Below are 17,960 nucleotides of genomic sequence, written 5' to 3' on the forward strand. Positions count from 1 at the left end.
GAAAGGGCAGCAGATGTGATAATATGCAATAAGGTTAGAGACTTCATGGATATAATTCCCTGGTATAATGATTAGTGTAATCCACTAATGAATTAGTCTCGGTAATTTTTAAGAAGGTAAAATTTCAGGGGTGGTTATTTTTACTTTTCTTTCCAGTGAGTGGAAGCTTCTTTTAGAAGTGAATGGAGCCACCCTGGTGTTCTGAAAGCCACTGAAAAATCCCTCATTGAACCCTAGAGGAGAAGAGTCCCTGATCTAATTAGTGCTTCTTTGAGAGGGGGGATAGGATAATGTGACATACAGAGGGCCCTTCCAAAATGAATTATTCTATGATTCTATGTTTTCTGCGTAGGCAGATAACATAATTTTCTTAGAAAAGCAGTGCATGAAATTTGCTGCCTGATCCAAATCCCACTGAGATTGGTACACAAATACCTTGTAATTGTTTATGTTTCCCATTTTGGTACCTCCTTCCCCTCTCTTACCAACTAAAACTGAAATGAAGCTCATTGAATTCTTTGGGTCAATGTACACAGCAGGACTCAACCTGCCCCAACTCACATTAACCTGGTAACCAGGAAATGTTTAGGAGCATAATGTAAGCATGTGAAACCAACAGTACATCACTTATTCTGATGCAGCTTGGTTATATTCTCTGCATTAAGGAATGCAGACTTACCTGCTTGGTGGTTTTGAGCCTGAGGTTCTTCATATCATGTCTCCTTTTGAGAAATCTGCATGGTTTTTGGGAAGCTGGTCCCTGGGGATTTCACCCATTAGGCCACAATCACCCGTGTGTTTAGAAAACAACTTTTTTTAAAAAAAATTCATTTTTGATTTTGCATGTTGAATTCAGTGTTGACTAAAACCATAACTCAATAAAGATTTCCAAAGTTGATCACATGCAATATTGAAGAGCTCAAATATAGTCATACTCATTTGGGTTTGGACACAAAATCGGGCACATAAAATGCTCAAATGACATCTGGTTATGTAAACTATATAAGAAACATTTCTCATGACACTGTAAACTATAGACATATAAAAATATGTGTGCCTGTATTAGATTCAAATCCAAGTTCTGGATGACAGAATAAACATTTTTATAGCTTAACTTTCTAATTATAATTCCAGTGTATCTTTCCTCTTGTAATAGAATTGGAACTCAATTCAATTGTTCAGACATAGGTATCTAATGACTCCTGAGATAATGTACAATTTATAAGACTCTGGGCTAGTAAATGTTACAAAGAATCTACAGAATACACAAATAATTTTGAAGTGACAACTGGAAACCAGAGAGGATATCTCGGATATCTAAAATGTCATGAAATATCTTGTGTGGCAAACAGAGTCAGGTCTCTTTGAACAGCCTCTTCTGTGTCTCTCTGGTTTGGTCTAGACATTACACATCCTAATGGATTCACATCTAATCTTATTATCTAGCAGTTATCCTATGCTTCAAAATTCTTGTTAAAAGGGCATTATGAAAGGATTAAGTTAGGGGCTATAACCTTTAAGAAAGGGTTATTTTTTATATGGAAGGACACGGTTCTGGTTAACCCGAAGGGAGGCAATGGAGCTGCAAATAGCTTTAGAATTTGGGACTGATGGAGTTGAAAACCCACATTTTTTTTCTCAATTCAATCTTACACTTTCCTCTTCCCATATCATAATTTCATGGGTAAAAAAAAAAAAAAACAACTCAAATTTATTCTTGTAGATAAAATTGTAATTTTTCTTTTTTTTCTTTTTCACCTTTCTCTGACACAGCCTTAAAGTCAATAAGAATGTTCCTTCTGTTTGCTGCTGCAAGCATTATTATAATTCACAATTTAGTTAGCTGCCCTGACATTCTGGTGAAGATATTTGGGCCCCACAATATTAATACAGTATATATTAAAGAACTTAAGAAATAACTAACAAATTGAAAAAAAACATTCATCCATAGGGATTAATCATCACCTGATATGCTCCTAGTGTGGATACACGTAATAGATATTTTATACGGCATTCAATATTTTCATCAATGAACTGGAAATAAAGCATCGAATTACCATTGACGAAATATTTCAACAACATAAATGTCAACCATGGAAGGACAAAATGGTTATCATATACAACCTAAATTGCTTGTTTAGCCTAACCTTTGAAATTAAATGTGATTTAATGCTTAATTGCTTAGCCAAATCCAGACTGTTGCATCCAATAGGATGGATAATTTGTGAAATGTGGTACCTTGTGACATGGAGTCAGTCAGTCTACCTGTCTGAATTCTAAAACTGCATTTTAGCAACTTGTTAAAGACTTGCATTAACCATTTTGTCAAAGAGAAAAATACAGACACATGACATAATATTTAACTTTTAAATGGAAAGAAATTCCTATGAATATACAAAACCAGTATGAGTTAGTGCAATGCAACTACTAGCACCACAGTTTGGCAAGGATACTAGAAGTAATATTGTTATTTACAAAAATCTATTATGAGATATTAAATGATAGTACATGACCAGGACCTTTTTCAGCTTATAAGAAAGAACACTGCACTATAAAAACATTCCATTGGCTTTCTGGCTACTAGAAGTTGTCCTACTGATTCATCAGTATTTCTCCCTCACGTGATTCTTTTCTTGGAGATCTTTAATCAAAACACTGAGCCCATATGAACTCAATTAACCCATAAAGTCCAAGAGAATAAAAGCACGAAGCAGGAAAGTTGCAGGGAGTGCTGTTAAAGCGAATTAAATGTGTTTGGGAACACAGCCATTTAGATAGCAGAAACTACGTTGTCAGCTGCTTCCAAATGTGCCAGAAAGTTCACAGAGATCAGTCTGTAGAGATAAATTGTGTTGCAAAAAAAAATATTTGCATACAGTGAGAACAACCATGTGCAAATGAAGCTTTCCATGCCAAGAAATGTGTTCATGGAAATGAGAAGAAAGTGGATCAAAAAATATTGCACTCTGAGTAAACCTTTCCATTAAGCTCCTCCTTCACATAGTACCAAAATTCACACTGTCACAATTAGAAATCCCCTCTGACTTTCTCTTTAAAATGATGCAGTGACTTCACACTTGATTTTTTAGTTCGCTTAAAAAACACTACACTTGTATTTTACAACTTCATTTATATTTCACTTATAAAGAAAGCCAGGCACCCACTTTCTTTGCTTTTTTAGTGTATGTGGAGCTAAAATTAGAAATCTGATGATGTATTTGTGAAGGAGTCATAACAGATCATGTTCCCTTATTGTTTCTATGACACAAGATTTCATAACAAAGCCAGGGCGATGCATTGCCGTAAGAAAAGTGTGTAGCAGGCTGGTAAACCACAGATGCCAGATGAGGGGAAGACTTCCAGTCAGGTTCTGCTGGGATCTGTCCCAAAGCATATTCAGAGTAATATCCTTCTTAACAACTCTGATGGAGCAGTCAGTACACTTTTAACACTGGAGGCTTATTCCAGCCTGAGATTGGTTGTGGACACTCCAGGGCCCATCCCAGAATTCAAAGCACTCTTCAAAAACTGATATTTTGGAAATTAAATAAAAGTAAATGCTATTTCTACCTGGAGATTTAATGCCAGGGAATGTAGTAATCCACTTTCTTTCCCACAACAGCTCACCATAGTCCACTGCGGGCATTTGCTACACCTATGAAGCAAATTATATAAATTAAGAAATCTGGTACAGAACATGAGTCTATTCTCCTTTCTCTAAGCAAAGATTCAAGATGAATTTAGAGTGGAAAAAGCAGAAGTACTGGTTTTAAATTTTCAAGGACCTTAAGATTGGTATTGCTGAGCAATCAGTTTAGAAATCAATTTTTCCTATAGAGACTGGGGAAGGTGGGGGAAGCACCAGTACTGCAGAAAAAGATCGAGTAGTATAGTACATTTCCGGCAAACATGAGTCAATATAGTGGTATTATTGCAAAAAGTACAAATTTCATTTGGGATGTGCTAATAAAAGTCTTATATATCAGAAAAGGAAGTAAATATTCAGCCTCTTTTTGGACGGTAGGCTGTTTTCTGGGGTCTGAGGACTTCACGTTGAGAAACTTTATGTTCCCCCTCAAACGTCCTGAATTTCTTTCATTTTTTCATGGTCTGAAAATATGTGGCTGCAGAGCAGATGACAGTGCTAGTGATGTAGAAGCCTTTTGGTTCTCCCAGTAGTCATTTATTATTTTCAGTTCTGGTTCAGACATGTAGAACTAAATGAAACTGAGAAAAGACCAGTAGAAAACAAGGGTTTCTCACCTTTAAATATTATATGTTGAAAATCATGGCAAGGGCTGAATTTCACATTGCAGTCCCCTCCCTTTAATCCTCCCCCATCTCTCCCTAGGTTACTTTATTCCTTATAAACCCCTACAGCTGGTTTGAAGCAGGCATTTTTTATTCCCCTCTCTATTGTAGCATAACTCTTGCAATCAAGATTTTAGAGTCATGAAAGCTGAACAGGAGAGTTCTAAACCTTAAACACCAGATGTGAAAGGCCAGTACTGCAATCTATATAACCTTTCAAAACAAGCAGAAAAAGTTAATGAGTTACTCCACAAACACTGTTCACAATGTTTCGCTCCAGTCTCTTAACTATCAAAATCTCATGTTATTCATTTTCCCATGTCTGAACACTTTTACTGGAGTGCACTTGCTTTTGAAAGATTTCAGCCTCTAGCACTCCGTGTTCTCTTGTATAAAAAAAAATTATGTATTTGTCTTTTCTTCCCCCGAGGTTTTGGAAGGCTTTTTTTAAATTTTATTTGGCACTTTATAATTTATTACGTTCCTTGCTTGCATGTACATGCACCTTGGCATTATGCTGCTTTAATGTGAAGACTGGGAGCTCATGACAGAACAGGTTTACAAGGACTGGCAAGCATGCATTTGCACAGAATATCTCAACAGATATCTGGCATTTACTATATATGGAAAAATTGCTAAAAACAACTTTGAGGAAAGAATCTGAAGAACTACTTTCATTAGCTTCCAGAACAGATGTTCACACGTACATATATAGAAAGTGGGACAGCAGACAAACACATTGATTTGCCTGTAATGCTCTTTTGAACCTGGCACGCAGTAAAAGTGAAAATGTCACCTAACAAGAGATCCATCTGCCCTGGTTTAGGCGTCCAACATGGTAACAGTTACAAAGTGACTAAGACAGTTACTACATACTCTTTTAATAGTCAATGGAGAGAAATACCATCTCCAGACAGCAATTCATCTCTTCCTGAGATAGGTGTCTAGAAAAGATCAGATAAACTGCCCTCTGGGGAAGCCTATGTCTCTTTACTGACTGCTAGGGGAATGGGAATAGCTTGAACTCGGATATCCAACTTCTAGGCTTCTGAAATGTGATGAATTTCATTCTGATATGGCCAAAGAACTGACACAAAATCATTGGCAGGATAAAAAGAAGAAAAATCCATCCAGTTAAATCCTACACATTTTACACCCAAGAATACAAGTGAATGAAAGTTCAAGAATATTAAAATTATTTTAATCTGTTATCTGAATTAATTTTCCATGATCATACCAGCAGTTTTTCTCCTTTGTAATATATATTTCACAGGAAAACAAAAATTTACAACATAGGTAAGGTTTCCATATGAGAATATAAAAGTCTGGAAAAGAAGTAGAAGTATCAAAACAGTGTTCAATGCTTATAATAATTGCTATTAGGTGTAATAAAGATATCTAATTAAAGGGTAATGCTTTTATATATATATATCTATTTCAAAGGCACCCAAGAGATGTAGGAATCAAGTAATGAATTTTTATTTGGTTTAGGTACATAAGTGCTTCAGGCTGCCTTGAAAATCCTTCCTTTTTAGTATCCACAGTCATATGATCACACAACTTCAAATCCACCTCATGCAGAACAGTCTCATTGTGTCTAAATGTTGACTGCAAGGCTGCCATTCACATGAGAAGTAATCACAGGATCAAGACCAAATAATATTGCTTTTGGGAAGTGTTCTCTTCTTAGTCCATATTTTCCTCCAGGAATTTGTAAAATTGTCTTTTCTTGTAAGGTGAAAAAAAGAGAAGCTGTTGACAAACGGTCAGAAAAAAAATATCAGAAATAATAACTGCTGCAAATATTAATAATGTATCAATTTTTTTTAAGAGTTATGGTTTCAAATGAAAACAAATGTTCAGAATGCTGAAATTTCCTCCAATCTGAGTAGTCAGAAATTTGAGAAACTGTGCATCAGAGAGATCTGGCAGTGGACTATTTCTTCAACCATTTTTGCATGAATTTTGATGAAACTGGGAAGAAGGTAGACTTGGGAACTGAAAGAGGCTGCTTGACATCACCCAGTTTTCTCTGTACATACCTTTCACTGACTGGTTTGGCTGATCAACCCTCTTTCCTGTGCCTCACTTCTCTCCTCCACCTCCTGCTTTTAGTTTCTCGTGCTTGGTAACTGACCTAACACACAGAACACTTTTTGTGTGTGTTTGGAGAATGCCTACCAGAAAGACATCTGGATTACTACTGAGACCTTGAGTGGGCCCAGAAAGACAATTATGTGTCAAATTAGGAGCAAGAAAAGGAGGATCTGGGTAAAGGATGTATCCTGTAGATGTGGAGGCTGGGGAGGAGAGGCAGAAAGATCAAAATTTGTGCCTGGAAACTGCTGTGGACAGTGAGGAGAAAAGAGGACAGTGAAGATGTATACTGAAAGGTGAATAGCTGGACATAGGTGGTTCCTTTGTGCTTTACCTCTAAACATCAATCCAGTTATGTTGCTGGAAAATGCTGTCCTCTTTATTTGTAAGCCTGTTCAGCTCTCAGTCTCTCCCCTACATTGCAGCAAGAGCTTTCTTAACACCTGCTGCATGAAGGGGGAACAATCCATATCTGCCACAGAGGATTGAATCACCCCTCAGCAGCCAGTCATGAAGTGGTATTTCTCAGCCAGGTTTCTTTTGGCAAATTTACTTGTTTATACCATGGATTAACACTTCTCAGTTATCTCCATGTTTACAATTTCCAATTAGTTTAGCCATTCCCCTAGGGATTAATCAAATAATTTCTCTGCAGAATAGCAAACACCAGCCTTCTAGAACAGTGCTTTCTTCCTCAGGTTGCATTTGAGCCCTCTAACACTGTGAAAAGAGTATTAAGTTTAGTGGAAAAACTCATCATAATTTTCAAGGTGTTAGAAAATCAGGCATTTATATGGAATTTAAACACAGAGTATGTGGGTTATTTTGGCAATGGGATAAAATAAGAGGATATTATCTCAAATAGGAAGTCCATTATAGCTAAATCATAAAGTTTGTCTGCTAATTAAATCAAATCTGTTTTGGAGGCTGTTTGTTAGAGACCGTGAAACTTACTGAATGTCTCCTAATGGTTAATGACGTAAATAAATGAGAAATGTAACAGATGAAGAAAGGTAAGATTGGTAGATTTAACTGTAGGACTTGATTGCATTGAGCCAGAAAGCTCCATCTATTGTTTTTTCATTTTTCGTTCCCCATCCTTGAAGGGATGTGTTTTTCACTATTGATCTCCAATTCTGTCTTTCTGTGACTGTTTCTTAAGGTTTCAGTTCTTTTCACTGAATATTTTTTGCCTTTCTCTTTACTGAAAAGAGCTTTTGTACTTACAGTTTGTAAAATGTTGTTTTTCTTTAGAAATTTTCTGAACTGCTTGCCTTTCTTCTCTAGGATGATCATGCTGCAGAACATCAGAGGGGAAGTATTTTAGTAACAGATACAGTAGAATGCAAACATTAGCTTTTCTAGCCACTTAAGCTTGTCTGCATAAAGCTGCAGATTCTTATATTCATTATGCACAAATAATAAATCCAGAGGTATTTATGTTTTATTTTTTAGAGCATTCAAGTATCAATGATTTAAGAGAAACATTCTGCTGTCACATATGGAGATTGAGTAGAACGTGTAACTCTCCATAGGGTCTCTGAGTGGAGATCACATGGTACAACATCTGTGGATATAGATTGATGCATGCATATAGATGGAAGAATGATCTTTTGGGCATATTTGAGAGTTAGAAAATTTCTTTAAAATTTTCCCAAAATATCAAGGAAAGGTTAGGGAGATACAGGGTTCTGCATATTGCTCATTAGAAGTGATTGCCTGTATAAAGAGCTGCAAACTCCCTTCCATAATTTCCCAAGGCACAAATTAGCTCTTACAACTCCTCTCACATAAGGGTATTGCTACATAGCCAAATAAATTGGGTAAGCTGATTTATAACGCTTAAAGCCAGGCATTTGTTTCTCAGGGTTCTCAGAGTTTGGTGTGTCTCTTGTTCTTGGATACTCGTTTGATGTATTTACTCTGTCGTAGCTTGGTGATGGGTAATTCCCATAAATGGCTGTCGTATTTCTCCTGTAGGGCATGGAAGGATTCTGTCTCATTTGTAGTATTATATTTAACTGAAAAGAGTTCTGTGTATGTGTAGAGAAGAGTATCCGCAAGTTTATCATGAGTTGTTCTTCTGGCTGCTCTGCTTAAGGAACTAAACCAGATTTCTTTAGCAGAATAAATTCATAAGCATTCTTTGTGTTTTCTGCTCTTAAACAGGACTAAGTCCAGGTGGGTTTCTCTTAGCCTAAAAGGAATTAAAAGTGTCTCTGATCATTATGTGCTATTTGAATATAGAAAAGAAATAGCATGCATAAGACTTCCTTAAAAACTATTAAATCAGTTGTGGAAGCAACCAGAAAAGTCAGCAAATTCTGCAGAATAGTGGTGGCCATAAATTTGTATCTTCTCTCTTCCTAAGCACAGCTTCTGTTTGAGTGATATGGGAGATCCAACAGAAAACTAATAAGCACTGTTATTATTCATTATATCAAATTATAATTCTTGCCTGTAAACATCTTTTAGAAATGGCATTCCTGATAGAATTTTTTTGAGAAATTAGAGGACCAGCATGCTGGTAGAAGATCAGCTGGGAGCTGGGAGATGTCTTCTCCAAGAGCATCATCTTACCTCTGGAATTCTTGGGTTCCAGCTGCGAGGTTTGCTGGATGAGAGTTCAGAGGCTCGGGCAGGCACTGCTTCCCTCAGCTCAGGGTGCTGCAGCTCCAGTTCTGGCTGGGCTGGGTGCCAGCACTGAAATCCAATTATCCCAGGAGAGATGCTGCTCTTCTCCCACTCTCCTTTCTCCCAGCCTTCATGGCAATGGAGGAGTCCCCAGCCTCATTTGGGGAAAGAGAAAATCCAAGGAGATCCCCTTGTTTCTTCTTCTTCTCCTTTTACGTCTTTCTCCACATTTCTGACTCCTTTACCAAATTCTCAGCTATGTGGGATGCCTCCTCCTCTTTTGCATTTTGGGAGCAGTGTGAGTCTACATATGCTTAGCTAGTACTTTGGATTTTGTGGAACAGAAGATGAGAGAGGAAGTGGTGGTGTGTAGCAGTTTATTTTCAGTAAAACCTGGGTATAGCTTCACACTTATTGTTTCCAGATAGTCTTTGATATTTGGAGCAGGGAATTCCCTCAGGCGAGATATTCATTTTGTTGCTTTTTATTTGGGCTGTGAAATTCTGCTCAGCTTTCACTGGTATCAAAAAACTTGAAGAAGGCCACATGAATTTTCATTAGACTTTCTCAGGCTGCCTTCTGAAAGGAGTTTCTACTTTCTTCTACTGCAATTTTCCTTACCTTAGATTTTCTGCTAAGACATAGTGTTTTAGAGATATAAAGTAAATTTTAGGGGTTTGTAATTAAAATCCACTTTAACTAAGGGTGGGATTTAATTTTTTTGACTCTAGCTTGACTTACTGCATGCATCTGGGATGGACTCAGATAAATTTACCACATATCTGCCCAAAAAATTATTTTTACTCCTGGGAAGATCAGCTGTTTGAGGTGGTGTTGGAGAATAGGATTGGGAAGCAACAACTCTGGGTTTTGCTCATCTTTGTCTCACCTGAGTGTTGGGGAACAGATTTAATTCAGGGCTCTGCTGTCACTCATGGTGAGGTGAGCAGCTCCTGGATATTTTGAAGATTGTTTTAAATGAATGATTCTCTAATATTGCAAAAGAAATAAACTCCCCTGGACTACATTTGATCATATTAAACACATCATAAACTGACATAGCTGGCTCAGGGTTGAAGTGAAGGCATGTTAACTGTGCAGTGCTGAATGGGTAAACTCTGTGACCTGACATTCCTGATACATTAGTTGCTGACATGAAGTGTTTTACCACATGATAACTGCTTGACTTGCAAATGAAGATGCTGCTTTGAAAAGCAGAAAACTCTTGTTTCCAGCCCTTGTTGGGGTCCCGTGTTTTAATACGTTCTGAGGTGCCTTTAGGCAGTCCCTGTTGTTTACAGACATAAAAAGAGTGCTGCAATTTTACTGACTTTCATGTGAGTTTCTCAGAAGTTTAGCATAAATTCTATCAGAATTCAGCTTAGAGTTTTGAACAATACCAAACTAATATTTTTTACTTGTTAGGAAAACTCTGGATTTTGCCAGTCTTCAGAGGGACTCTGACAATATCCCACTTTGCAGGTTTATTTGATGCCAGCTATGACAACAAAGGTTCACAGTTTTCCAGTAAAGTAGAGTTTTGTTTGTCCTTTTTATCACCTGGTAAATACTGGATGAGTTTCAGCACAATAACAGACCATAAAAACCAGAACAGAGAGAAGAATAAACTTTTATTGTTTTAGCAACAAACCTGTTCCTCTTTACCTTTCCAATGAGACACAAAAGCCTGCCTTTTGTTTCAGCACTGGAAAGTCTTTAACTTTGTTTGCAAACACTAGTAATTTGTCTTCCCCTTTATGTTTATCTGAGCAAGAATATGAAAATTGTTAACACTAAACAAGGAAAAAAACCTTTTTATAAAGTTAAGTGAATATTGAATGGGACTAATGTTCCTGACTTTCGGGTGGAGGGTTATTATTTTTATTATTATGTTCATATCATGATCAAAATTGCATAGCTGAGCGAGGGAAGTGGTGCTGTAACATTATTGCTAATTGAAAAAAATGTCTAAATGACTCCTTGTGAGGCACAGATAACGAAAGAATCCATTAGTTCTTGTTCCACAGCTATTAAATACTTGTTGATTACATATCATCCCCAGACAGGGAAACCATGTTTTAGCCCATTTCCCTGGTTTCTTGACTGTAAGGAGGTGGGCACCATGTTGCTCTGAAAAGTGATCATCAGTGTCATGACTAAAGTCAATCAGTAACTGAGTGACTAAACCCTCAGTTGAATTCAGCGCTTTTCACTTCCAGATATATGTCAAGTTTCTTTCCTCTAAACATTTTTCAAAGCCACATATTTTCACCCAGATGGTCCAGATCCCTTATTTTCCTGCCGTATTGCTTTCATTGCAGTTACGCTTGAGCTTGTACTCCCAAGATAAATCCCTGCATGTTATTGAGCTTGCATCTTTGTTATAAAAATGTATTCTAAACAAACATGGACCGGGGGAGGATTCATGCACGTTCTCAGTGTGGGAAGGAAAAGGTGTTTTAACATTTCTTAATGTTGTATGAAAGTCTGTATAGACTATGTGACAGTGAAGGGCACTATGAAGTTTTATTGTTAGAGCTTTGAAGGATCATTACACAAGGGTAGGAGGCTATTCTGGTTTTCTAAGAAGCTGTAAAACTCTGACTGCTCTTGCCGTATGGTATTTTGTTTCTACCAGAAACAATTTTTTAAAAACTTGATTAATTTTTAACTTTTCATTTTGGTTTTCACCAGCTTTCTGTGTTAGAAGTACAGATTCATAAGACATGAGAACAAATATATCACAATCATAGATTAAACCTGATCTAGGACCTCTTGAAGACTCATCTCTCCTCAAGCCACCTGCCCAACATTTCCCTGTCACTCTCTACAATCAATATGGAGAAATACTTCTAGAAGGTGAATAATTCTACCAGACTTCATTATTTGTCTTCAAATGGCCCTCAGAATGTGTTGATTTCTCTTAATCTTGTAGTGTACTTAGAGAAACAACTTTGACAAAATGCATCAGATAAAATTAATCCCCTGTTAAAAATCTCCTTTGTTCTCAGCAGGAAATACTTGGTTCTGTGACTTGTTTAGAATTCTGAAATACTACATGATACTCATATTTTTCCCTGGTATATTTAAATTATTAATCCTGGTGTATGCAAGAAAATTGAAGTATTTGAGATTATGCATAGTTTCATGGACTACTCCAAAAGGGAAAATATGAGGAGAATATTCTCGACAGGGTGAAATAGGAATTTTTTTATTTGAATCCTCTTCATTTTTCTATACCTATCCTGCTTTGCGTATGTATTTTTGTGTTGCATGTGAAGTGTGTGTGTTGCATAATACTTATTATTTCTAACGTAATGGCACCTAACATCAAATTAGGAACAAGTTCTCATTACAAATGGCATTACAAAATCAAATATGCCACAGGCAGTTCCCACTCTGGAACAAGTTTTCTCTCTTGGATGCAGGTTTCTATTTCTTTTTCTATTTACATAGAAAATGTACATTCTTCTTCTATTTACATTCTTTTTCTATTTACATGTTTCTTTTTTTAATCATATAGTGACTACATTAATGATGAGTGCTTCTGTGGCCAGTTCAGTTATACCAAAAATTGAATTTAACTTTATTTTGTTCATGGATTTGAGAAAACTGCCCATTTTTTGATAATTAACAAAATCATATTGATTGACTTGAGAAATTAAGAGTGAAGGAAGCCTTTCCTTGGACTGTCTTGTTTTCACATTATTAAAATTTGGCTTTCCCATTCCTAAAGCATCTAGTTTTGTTGCAAAAGTGATTGTTGCATTTAAGGACATGTTTATTCATCAACTCGTATATAATTTTCTGTTCTGAATATGAGACAAAACAATGTTAAATAAGTTACATAATTAAAAATGCATATGGAAGTAATTCTTGCTGTAATGGTTTTCCTTACACTCCCCCCAGAAGTTAGAGGCAAATTAGCTTAAGCATTAACTCTGAACATCTACCCAATTTAGACAATCCACTTAATTTGTCGTATTTACTTACTTTCCATGCCCACAATAGTGTACAGCTCCTTATAGAACATGCTGTAATTGTAAAAAGGAAAACACATGAACTGTTTTGGTTCAGGACATCTAGATCAAAAAACTATCATCTGATTAAAGAACAAGGACTGCTTAGAACCATAAAAGAATGTTTGTTATTGTTTTAGAACATGTGTTTTGCAGGAATCATATGATAAGAAAATGACATGGAAAAAGTTTCTCTTTCGGACACCCCTGAATCAGCTGATCTAATCTTATTTTGGCATACTTAGGAAAAAGCAATCAGGCAAGTTGTACTATGCTAATCCTTCTTCAATCTCCTGATTTCTGTAGTTGTGGTGACTGCTTCTGCTTCTGCAGTTTTGGAAGGAGAGTTTTTAAACATTTTCTGTTGCCTGAAGTTTGCAGAACTCTATTTGGGGAAACATACTAAAAGTGGTATAGAAATAGAGGATCAAATTAAAGAATATTACTTCCCTCCAGTAGTTTTAATTAATAATTAGGGTACCTAACAAGACATTTTCTGAGGAACAGGCATCTAAAAGCACTTGACTGGAAAGTGCCTAGTTTTGCTTCATCATTTTAGTAGAAAGGAGGAACATGCTGATTTACAAAGTGAACTGAATGAAATCAAGGTAGAACTAAGATAAGCTGAGATGTGAATTCAGTTCAAGGAGGTCACCAAAAATATTGCTGAAAGTAAAGAATTCCCTTTTCTTAGACTCATTCCAGACAGAGAAGTTGATAAAGAGGGACCTATAAGAATGATATGCAAAGTTGCCATTGCTTGCAGTGAAAGAGAACATTATCTGAAGGACTTGGTGTAAAAGATGTAAAAGGTGTTCAAAATGGCATCTGATTTCAGTAGTGCAGAGTTTGTTTAAATGTTTATTTCTCACCAATCTCTGCAATTGACTTCAGAAATGGATGGCCACACTGGATGCCAGTGTAAGGAAAGGCAAACAGGCAAGAAAGGGAATTATTCTCCAAGCTGCAACATGTTATTCATTGTTGGAAATGCTCTGTGGTATTCAGTGGTGGTGATGTACAAAACTCAGCTGGAAAGGTTCACAAGAAAACTTGTGAACTTGAAAAAGTTGATGTTTTTACTGCTTAGACCAGACAGTTGGCCAAGACAGCCTCCTGAAACTCTTTCCAGCCTAAATGATCTTATGTTCTGTGACACTCTCAAAAGGTGGGGTTTTTTTCACTTGAAATTGGTATTGAAACCAGGGCAAGACAGTGTTTTGAGCCAAACACTATAGCACAACACTACTAGACATTTTATAAAATAATATTATGAAATAATGTGAACAGTGAGTAAAACTGATCATGAAGCTGTATTTTGAAACCATGGGGAAAAAAATACTCACTAAAAATCCAGTGTGATAAAAAGCCTGAAGTATTTTCCGCAAGAACTTTTGCACATACACATAAGCCCAATTAACAAGAATCTCTTCTCCAGAATAATTGAGACAATTCATATGTCAGTAGGATCTACACATATTTGGTATATGTATCCTATGATAAATATCAGTGCTATTTCTCAATTTAGAAAGTTTATTCTTTAACTGAAGTTTTCAACATTGAGACACAAATAAATCAAAGTTAATATGTCACAGTATTAATAAAAATTCTTTGTTAAACACATGCTTAACACCCAAAATTTCAGTCCATATAGCCTCTGAAACAGGATTCTTGCACACTTGGGTAATTTGTAGCAAAAAGCCAAAGAATGAAACTGTTCAAAAGGCTTTCCTATAGTATCCAGAAAGACAAAATAAAATGAGGACAGCATTCTCTGTTGCCATGGAAACACAAATGTCCACTGCAAATTATGTGATGTTTAAAGTTATTTTCTATACCAGTTTGAACAATTTTTTCTAAAATATGTTATTTTCACAGAGAGGCAACACCCCTGCTATTCTGAAGTTTAGAACTTTGTGAAAACAGATACATAAATGTTGCCTGGACCACCAGCCAAAGACTTTCTAAACTGGAACTTTTTCACATTTTCTTCTTTTGAGTAATAGGAAATGACTAAGCTCAGAGAGCTGAAAATCCCCTTATTGTTGGAAACTGCTCTATTGTTTTAGGCTGAAGACTCACGAGGAAAACAAAAGGGGAATACACAGGATTGGATCACTAAAGAACTCCCCAGCCTGTGCAGGGAAGTGCAGGACTCCCTGTCCGAGTGGCAGGGTCTTTACTAAACTTTAGAGCCAATAGTTCAGCCAAGGGCTGGGCTTACAGATCATCCCTTTCTGAAGCACACAGGTCTGTACCGCAGCTGATGTGGGGCCCTAGACCCCTCAGATGCTGAGGTGTCTCTGCCCACCAGGTGGAGGGAACACATGCAGTCAATTCCTACCATGTGTTTGCAGGATCTCCTTCTCACTGCCCCCAGATAGCACCATAGGTAATCCTCTGGGATGACTCATCTCAAAAGGAAGATTTGCATTCTTTGAGGGTTCTGTGAAAATCCAGATTCTTGAAACCAGCTGAATAGTGACAGGTATACAATCAGCACTCTCGAGAACACCATCCCTTGGGTGAACCCCAGAGAGACATACCCTTGCAGAGCTGCCGTTAAATGGATGTTGCACAGCTCAACTGTGCCTCAGCACACTCTTGTTTGAAGGGCCTGCTCTGCAGGAGGGAATGCAGGAAACATCACATCTCCCAAAATTCACTGATAACGAAGAGGAAAAACAACATTCCTTCCCTTCCCGGGGTTTCTAATGGCTACATAGAGTAGCCATAGGATGGGACAAAGGCCAGATGCAGGTCCCTTATACAAACTGAGGAAGAAAGAGAAGTAAAGTTCCCAAAATATAAAGCCTGCAACATCTGTGGGTTAGGCTGGAGTGGAGAGGGTGACAAGTCAAGGATCTTAATTTATTCTTCTCTTCTAACTTTGCAATGTGAGGCCCAGCAACAACAGTGTTTCATGCAAGATTTGCACACTTTGATTTTGAACCCAAACTTCACATGGAGAAAGTCTCTTGAATAATTTTACTAAAGTCAACAGCTCATCCAGCATCAATCCAAATATTCCCAGCAATTGTATCTGACTAGCAAAAAAGTTTTCTGAGCTTTATATAAATTACTTCCAAGCCTTTTAAACTCCAGCATATGAAAGGCAGATAAATCGTTAATACATAATGTTGAGTTTTATGGCAGCATGCACCTTCCTTTGTTGCATACCTCACTAGACCACAGATACTGCCCAGGCAGTCCAGTACCTGCCCAGGTCTTTGCTGATATTGGAAACACCACAGTTGTTCTATCTAGAGACCTTTATTCAGTAAATGATTTATAAGTGCAACAGATTAAACAGGAAAAAAAGCAGCAACATTGACATAGTGCTCATGTGATGCAAGGCACAGCACCAGATTTCCATGGAGCAGTTCTATGTTTTCATGGTAAACAGCTTTTGAGACTCAGCAAACATTGTTTTGGGTTGCCTCAGGGAGTCAACTCATCTGCACTTGCTCTGACAATGTCAGATGATTGTTCAGGCTTTTAAATATCACATGAATGAACGTCAGAGATGCCTGAAGGCTCTCAAGCAGTGTGGGCTAAACTGAATTTTGCCACCTTGAAGATCAGGGGCTGAATCATTGCTTGGCTTCCTGGCCAAGAGTGGACAGTCAGAGGGAAATTGATGTGGGAGTGGAGAATGGGGATAGCAAACCCTAAAAATTGTGGTCAGTTACTGCTGCTTTATCCTCCCTAGTGTCGCAGCAGAAACCTTCCTTTCTTTTTCACTGACAGCAGGGGATGACCTGAGTTTCCAACCCACTGCTGCAGGCAATGGCACCAGCAGGGCCATAGCCTTTTTACCTCTCTTTTTGCCTGCTCTTTCTCCAAACTGCCTCATAACATGCAGCTTCTAGCTTTTCTGTGACTGCATTCTCCTTCCTTGGTTGCACACCTCACAGGGCCACAGATTCTGGTCAGGAAGTGTGGCACAGGTCAGGCTGTTATAGCAATTAGCACCATTATTTTTTTCAGTAAGTGATTTATAAACATGGCATATTAGACAGCAAAAACAGGTGGCTTGCTTTGCATACACCTGGGTATGGTTGTGATGAATGTTAAGGAATAACACTTACTAGCAATAAATAATGCAGCTCTTCTGATTCCATACCAAAATTGTACCCAGAGAGGTCTGCCAGAACCTGTCTGGATCAATCACAGCTGTCACCTTCTAAAGAAACCATCTCTACCCTAACTTTTTGGAATTTATAATGACAAAGATTTTTCACCCAAATTTCAAACAGAATTGTTTTACTATGCCCAGCCTAGTTTTTCTCCTAAGAGCTGAATTTGCTCTAGGTGTATTTTATGACTCAGCATCCTGCCCTTGTAAGTCCCTGTCATCACTGGTGACAGAGACAGAACAGAAATGTGTCACACAGTTACATTGTTAGGACTGAAGTGAACTCAGAAAGAGCTTTTAATCCTTAGGCCAGAGGCTAAAAAGGTAGCATGATAAATTCACAAGCATCTGGACTGTGCAGTGACTTACAGGCAATGGCAACCTGAGGCTGAAGAGTCAATAACTGACGAAAACCTCAAAATGTGTATGTGGGGAGAAGTGTGAAAGAGACCAGCTACAGGCACATATTTCAGACAGGAAAAATGCTGTCTCTTAACAACAGTTCATGTGGGAGCACTGTGGTACTTTATGTATCTGACTCTCCACATGGATGCAATGGGGGGAGTCAGGTATAGCACAGAGGAGGCCAAAACTGCTGAGAGATCAGATCCAGGCTGAGGCTGTGCCTCTCGACTGCATGAAAGTAGAAGGGATCATTTGTGGCTGCTGAAATCACTGACTCATTTGGGTACCATCATATGCCAGTAATTAATTCAACATGCCTAGTGCCTGGAATAGTGGTGTAGGCGTTCAGACAACAT

General features: G+C 37.6%; 1 long non-coding RNA gene across 1 annotated transcript; it reads right to left on the bottom strand.

Moving 5' to 3' along the window:
- Nucleotides 1–4,422: 4,422 nt before the first annotated feature.
- LOC116447477 lies at nt 4,423–9,358 on the bottom strand. Its single transcript, XR_004241586.1, has 3 exons — nt 8,989–9,358; nt 7,636–7,705; nt 4,423–6,063 (listed from the first exon to the last, which is right to left on the bottom strand). It is a non-coding gene; the product is annotated as an uncharacterized LOC116447477 (long non-coding RNA).
- Between the last annotated feature and the right edge of the window lie 8,602 nt (nt 9,359–17,960).

The sequence above is a fragment of the Corvus moneduloides genome, chromosome 1 (genome assembly GCF_009650955.1).
Source record: "Corvus moneduloides isolate bCorMon1 chromosome 1, bCorMon1.pri, whole genome shotgun sequence".
In the NCBI taxonomy this organism is placed as follows: Eukaryota; Metazoa; Chordata; class Aves; order Passeriformes; family Corvidae; genus Corvus; species Corvus moneduloides.